Source organism: Camelina sativa, chromosome 7 (assembly GCF_030686135.1).
Source record: "Camelina sativa cultivar CO46 ecotype springtype chromosome 7, ASM3068613v1".
NCBI classification, from domain to species: domain Eukaryota; kingdom Viridiplantae; phylum Streptophyta; class Magnoliopsida; order Brassicales; family Brassicaceae; genus Camelina; species Camelina sativa.
Genome location: NC_141886.1, coordinates 5,481,491 through 5,488,895, shown reverse-complemented (window position 1 = coordinate 5,488,895; position 7,405 = coordinate 5,481,491). Strand labels below are relative to the sequence as shown.

At 41.1% G+C, this 7,405-nt stretch overlaps 1 non-coding gene across 1 annotated transcript; it reads left to right on the top strand.

Annotated features, from left to right (window-relative positions):
* Positions 1-3,286: 3,286 nt before the first annotated feature.
* On the top strand, positions 3,287-3,393 carry LOC147940898 (small nucleolar RNA R71). Its single transcript, XR_015563067.1, has one exon. It is a non-coding gene; the product is annotated as a small nucleolar RNA R71 (small nucleolar RNA).
* Positions 3,394-7,405: the final 4,012 nt, after the last annotated feature.

Genomic DNA, 7,405 nt, shown 5'->3' with positions numbered 1-7,405 from the left:
AACCAGCTCCTAATTCTTGATCTATCCTTGGGTAGAAGTGAAACTTGATGGTGGCTAAGAACTCACTGCTCTCTTCTCTATACCCTTCCATGCACAATCCCATGAACTTGCTTAGATTTCACTTCTCAAAGAGAAACTCTACATCTTCAGAAATCCCCAGCTTCTCCAAGGTCTCCTTGTGTGGATATCTTGTTTCTTGGAAGCTCATCCTCATGAAGGCTTCATAGAGCTGTTTTGTATTTAGACCACAAGATTCTTCTTCTTCTTTCTCTCCTTCTTCCTCTTCTTCTTCTTCTTCTTCTTCACTCTCACTTTCAACCTCTTCTTGTTGAACATCAGCTGCTGGCCTCTTTCCCCTTGCTTTGTTCCTTCTCATGTGCTCTTGAAGAGTGAAATCCATCTCCTCTTCACTTTCAGTTTGCTCTGGATCCTCTTCAGCTGTCAAATGTTTCTTCTTCGTCATGCCACTCGACCGCCTACTCGAACCAGCACTCAGTCGTTTGCTTGCTCGAGTGGGTGATCGAGTGCTTCCACCAGCTTCTCTTCTTGATGTGAGTTGAGTATCACGACGATCCAGGGAGCGATCAGCAGCTTTCTTGCCTTCAGTTTCACGAATAGCAGCTTGTCTTGATGTTTCTCTACACCTTAAAGACATTTTGAAAGAGAACTTGAAAGGAATAAACTCAAAGCTCAAATTTAATAGGTTAGTAACCCAAAAACCAAAAGAACTAAGCTTGAGCAAGAAGATGAATTTGAGAAAGATTTTAAGCTAGATTTTGATTGTTTAAAGCAAATGAAAGAGTGTGAGAAGCATAAGATCGAGTTTACCTCTATATAAAGAGGCTACGGGGACAAAGAGACAAGGGTGGAGCGTTTTTGGCATTCAAATTTGAATTTGGAATCTTTGACTCTCTTTTGCTGCCACTCAACCCCACCACTCGACCCCACGTGGTCAAGTGCCTTGACGAAAATTTGAAATTTGAACTCCTTTCTCCCTCCACTCGATCGTGCAAGACAAATGGAAACCGAGTGGGGTTGGGCTTTTATGCCACTCGATCGAGTACCTCTTGTGGGCTGGTCGAGTTGCATTGCGAATCCACTTTTACAAGTCCAATTCATCTCAAACCCTCTATTATCTCATTTAAAAGCCTGCCCAACACAAACATAAAAGCAAAGAAATCAAAACTACAAGGAAAATTAAACATATGGACAATGATACCTTAGGGACTTCCACCCTAGTGAGCTTGTTTAAAGTCACTAAGCTTGACTTTTGATGCCTTTTCAGGCTTGGTTTAGAGACCAAAGAGGTGATGAAATCCTCCCTGGTACTAATTGATCACTTTCGTGTTCCTTCTTGATCACTACCTCCTTAACACTTGAACCTTGTTTCTTCTTAATCTTCAGCCTTGGTCTTGCCTTCTTCAAAAACCTCTTGTTGAGTTGCACTTGAAGATCCTTCACTAGACCAGTCAACTCTTGAACTGAAGTATCCTCATTGGTTGATACCTTGACCTAAGAGTCCATCTCTTTCTTATAAGACTCATCAGCTGCTTTATCTTCTATAATGAAGGGCTGGTCTCCTATGGTTGGTTGGTTTGGTGCAATCTTGACATTAAACCTCATAGTCAACTCATCAGCAATGTCCAGGCTAATCACACCCTTTTTAACATCAATGACAGCTCCTGCAGTGGCTAAGAATGGTCTTCCAAGGATTATAGGATCATCAGGCTCCTTTTCCATCTTTATAATAATGAAGTCAGTTGGTATCATTGCCTTACCAATCTTTACTGGAAAGTTCTCCAGCTTGCCTACCACATCCTTCCTAGACCCATCAGCAAGACTTATGCAGAGGTTGCTTGGCCTGAACTTTTCATATCCTAGCTTCTCTGCTATTGAGAAGGGCATGACACTTACAGAGGCTCCAAGATCACATAGACACTTGTTGAAGTGCATATAGTTTAGTGAACATGGTAGGTTGAATGGACCTGGGTCTTCAAGTTTTGTTGGGATAACAGCTTTCTCAATCTCTTCAAGGTCCCTCTTGTCCTGATTATGAGCTTTTTGTTTTGATATTTTAAGTAGCATGCCTTTGTAGAGAGGATATGGAGCATAATATTCCAAAGCAGGTCCTCTCTCTTCTTCTTTTTCTTCAATGACAACCTCTTGTTTCAAAGCCATCACTTCCCTCTTTTCAATTATTTCCCTGAGTTCCTTCAACTTTTGTTCCTTGAAACGTCCTGGGAATAACAGAGGTGGTTTGTAAGCAGGAGGTATTTATCTAACAGGCCTAACAGCTTATGTGGGAATAACTCGATCGGTCACTCGATCAGGTACTTGATCGTGTGTGTGGTCGAGCACCTGGTCGAGTGCTTTGCCGGCTTCAGTTTGCTGTAAAAAACCTTTGCTCTGGGCTTCAATAAGTGATGAATCCTCCCCAGCTTGAATCTCATTGTCCTCAGTGGCAGCTTCCTCATAGAGATGAATAGCTTTGGCAGTAAACTCCCTTGGGTTTTGAATAGCTTTTCCAGGAAGTTGATTAGGCTTTGGAGCTGATGTATAAGCAATGTTGCTCTTCATGTACTTCACTCTAGAGTTCAGACTTTCAAACTTGATGTTGAGATCATTATATTGAGAAGTTAACTTTTGGTTCAGCTAAGCAAACTTCTTTGCATCCTCAATCTGCCCATTTGCTTGCCCAAGTAACATTTGTTGCATCATAGCTCTCAAATCTGGTTCTTGGCCTTGGTTGGTCTGAAACCCTGGAGGGGGACACAATTGAGGCTGGAAACCATTGTGTTGTTGCTTGGGTGCATAGTTGTTTTCTTGTTGGGGCTGTTGAGGTGGATAGACTTGATATTGAGGATTGGCTACATTGGTCCTTCTATAGGAAAGGTTGTTGTTCTTAAACTGATTGTATCATTTGAACCCTCATTGATTCTGCATGTAGCAAATCTCAGCAAATTCTCTCTCCCCATCTTGAACTGGAACTTCTTCTTCACCAAGAAAATGAATGTTCTTTTGTTGGCTAAGTAGAATCTTGTCCAACTTCTCATGAACAACCTTCAAGTCCTTCTTATCCTTTTCATCTTGATCATTGGAGACAAACCTTACTGTTCTGTCATAGTTTTCATTATAATTCCCATCAAATTGTGCTAGGTTCTCTACTAGCTCCCATCCTTTTTCTACATTCTTGTTGAGGAAATAGCCATTGGAGGTTGTGTCCAAAAGCATCCTTATCTTAGGTACAACTCCTCTATATAAGGTGCTGAGCAGAGACTCATTGCTGAATCCATGGTGTGGACATTGAGTTTGGAAGCCCTTGAATCTCTCCCATGCCTCACAAAAGCTTTTATTGTTCTTTTGTGCAAAACCAGAGATTTCATTCCTCAATCTTACTGTTCTAGCATTAGAGAAGAATTTAGCTAGGAAGGCCTTCTTGCAAGCATCCCATGTAGTTATAGTACCAGTTGGAAGTGTCTTCTCCCAAAGATGAACCTTGTCTCTAAGTGAGAAGGGAAATAATCTGAGCTTGAAACCATCCTCACTTACACCATTGATCTTGGTGAGGCCACAAATTCTATCAAATTCATCAAGATTATCTAAGGGGTCTTCCATTGGCAAACCATGGAATTTATTTGCTTGAATCATTGAGATGAGACTACTTTTGATCTCATAATTATTGTTGGCAACTGCAGGAGGAACTATGCCAGCTCTTTGGTTATGTGTATTTGGGGCATCTCCTGCACCAATGTGCCTTGGCCTTTGCTCTTGATTGTTTTGTTGCTCCATTAGCAACTGATTCTCTTGTTCTTGGGCGATTCTTGTTCTCTGCTGTCTTAGGTCTCTAGGTAGGCGGTTGATGTGATCAAGGTACCTCTGAAGATTCTGATTTCCTTTGGATCTTGTTTGCATCAACTGATCCGATGATGGACTCGATGATTGACTCGAACAGACACTCGGTCGAGCACTGGCTCGAGTTGAAGGTCAAACTGACTGAGACGAGTATGCCTTTTTAATCCGGGTGGTGGCTCGATCAGGTACTCGATCGTGCGGACGGTCAAGTGGTTGGTCGAGTTGGTACCTGAGACTCAAAACAACAAAGCAAATGAAGAATCTTAATCAGTAGTGATCAAAGGAACAATATAACTTAATCTTAGACTTGTATAAATCCTAAATGTCACAAACAAACACTAAAATGGCAACGGCGCCAAATTGAAACATGGTCTTTATTGGGGGTTGTGATGAATGTGAATGAAGATAGAGATGATGAATGAACAGGTGGATGCAAGGTGTTTCAATAACCCTTATGTTGTTGTAGCATAAAGGATGTCAATCCATAATTAGTGTGATGCAAGCAATCAAGATATGAATACTTATCTAAGTCAAGCCAAATGTGATGAATGATTTTAACTAACAACCTAATGATAATGACAAGATGCAGTAAGTAAAGCTACTAAGACAAGGTACTAAATGCAAAGTAAACAGTAGAAACAAAGCAGTAATGATACAAGAACATAAACTAAACTAATGCAAGACAAGAGACAAGATCAAACAGAAATGAAGTGAACGCAACAGGAATGAAACAAGTAAATGCAGAACATAAACAAGAACATTGGACGATGCTCGAGCAAGTACTTGATCGGATGCTCGATCGAGTGGGAGGTCGAGTGACTTAGTACGAAGAACAGAAACAGAACAACAATCAAAACAGAGCAAAACGAAAGTAAATCAAACAGCAAGCGAATAGCAATACTCAAACAAGGAAATCAATAAATAAAGAAAGATCCTAAGGATGGATTCATGGGCTGGGCTCAAGCTATGGTTATCTAAACTGATCAACAAATCTTAATCAACAATGATCTTCTAATACTTGTTAATCCATTCTCATGACAATAACAATCAAGCTTAGATACTCTTAGACTTAGTTCTCACTAGCTATTACATATAAAAGCAGGCATTAAACAACCAGATCATCAATGTCAAAAATCACTTTAAACATCTAATCTCTTAGCATGCTTCATGATAATCTCTATCATTGGTGTGATGCTAAGAAGCTTAAGATCTATCCTTACCCTCTCAGTATAAGAATAGCATAGAGCATATCTAATCTAGAAGAGATGTATAACAATAAAGCTTGATCAATCTAAACACCCATAACCTTTACCCAGCCTAATCCATCCTTAAGATCTCTATACACTACTCACAATCACTAAACATGATGAACAAAATCATAAACCCAGAAATCAATGAAACTTGCATGATTAGAAAGATAAGACAAAGATCTACAATATTGAAGAAGAAATCAAACCCAAATTCTCAATACTTAGAAAGTTATGCAACCAACAAGTATCAAAGATTTCTTGAGATAATACAAAAGTTGCTAATGATCTAAGGAAAATAAATGCAAAAAGTAGATAATTCCAAAAAGGGTAAATACTAGGTCTAGATATTATTTCTCTAAAAAGTGCTCTCTTTTGCGGCCATGAGGTACAAGGAGTTTATATAGGAGAGAGGGGAAGCCCTAAAATGGCTAGAAGACTAAATAGGCAGGCGGCTCGGTCAACTCGACCAGGTGCTCGGTCGAGTGCTTGGTAGAGTGACCTCTTCTTCTGTTTCTTCCATCCGGTCGAGTCCTTCTCCGCACACGGTCGAGTGTCTGGTCGAGTGGACTTCCGGATCTTGATTATTCTGCTCTAGCTCCCTTGTCTTCTTCACTTGATAGCTCCAATCCTCTTCAGCACTCTTCCATGCTCTTTAGAATCCAAAATCACCTGCTTATGCTAAAAACTATGCCAATGCAATGCAATTCTACACTAATGCATAAAAAGTCCTAAAGCTACTCAATAATGGCCAAATTAGATAGTAAATCAACCAAAAGATGTGAATATACTAAGGTAAAACAAGGTGAAATATATGAACATCAGCTAGCAAAAAAGCTAAAAGCTCTCAAGAAATGCATTTGTATGTTTAGTAGGGACAACTACTCTGACCTGGAGAAAAGAGTCAAAGAGGCTCATGCTGAGGTTCTCCTACTCCAACAGCAGATCCTCACTGACCCTAATCCTTCTCTTGCGGCTCTGGAGAGAACAGCAATTGATAAATGGCAAACTCTCTTCCATGCTGAGGAGTCATTTTTCTGCCAGAGGTGTAGAGTCACATGGCTAAAGGAAGGCGATCTCAACACCGCTTACATTCATCGCATGACTTCTGCTCGACAAGCAATCAACCATACTCACTTCATGGTGGACACCAATGGGAACAGAATCGAATCGCAAAAGGACATTCAGGCGCATTGCGTCAACTACTTCTCTTCCTTACTTGGAGGTTATGAAGAACCCCCCCCCCCCCAATTTGACCCTGCTAATATATCAAATTTCCTGAGTTTCAGATGTTCCACCACTCACCAGGACATACTCGCAAGTGACTTCTCTACTGAAGACATCAAGGCCGCGGCTTTCTCTCTTCCAAGAAACAAAGCCTCTGTCCTCGACGGTTATCCTGCTGAGTTCTTCAAGTCCTGCTGGCATATTATTTGACCGGAAGTTGTTGATGCAGTCAGAGAATTCTTCTGATCAGATCAGCTGCTGCAACAATGGAATGCTACTACTATAGTCCTCATCCCAAAAGTCCCAAACGTAGCCTCTACTACAGACTTCAGACCAATATCTTTGTGCAACACAGTGTACAAAGTGATCTCAAAGCTACTGGCCGGAAGACTTCAGGCTATCCTGCCCTTGGCAATTTCTAATGCACAATCAGCTTTTCTACCTAGCAGACTACTTACAGAGAATGTGCTTCTAGCCACTGAATTAGTAAATGGTTATAGCAGGAAAAATATTTGCCCTAGGGGAATGCTCAAAGTTGATCTCCGCAAAGCTTTTGACTTCGTGAAGTGGGACTTTATCATCGCTGCAATGCAAGCCCTCCACTTCCCTGACAGGTTCATAAATTGGTTAGGCAATGCATCTCAACTCTGAATTTCTCTGTTTCTGTCAATGGCATTACATCTGGTCACTTCAAAAGCTCAAGAGGATTGCGTCAAGGAAATCCCATATCTCCATACCTCTTTGTCATCGCCATGGAGGTCTTTAGCGGATTAATGTGGACAAGCTTTGCGGCAGGCTTTATCCCACCATCCCAAAACCAAGGAGCTTGATATCACTCCTCTCATGTTCGCTGATGATGTAATGGTTTTCTTTGACGGCTCCTCCTCACTGCAAGGGATTAGTGACGTTATGGACATGTTTGCTCCTTGGTCGGGGCTCCGCATGAACTGTGAAAAAACTCAAATATTCACGGCGGATCTGGAGCCTAGTGAATTCTTGGCCATCTCAAACTCGGGATTCACTACAGGCTCCTTTCCCATTAGATATTTGGGTCTTCCCTTGATGAGTAGGAAATTGAG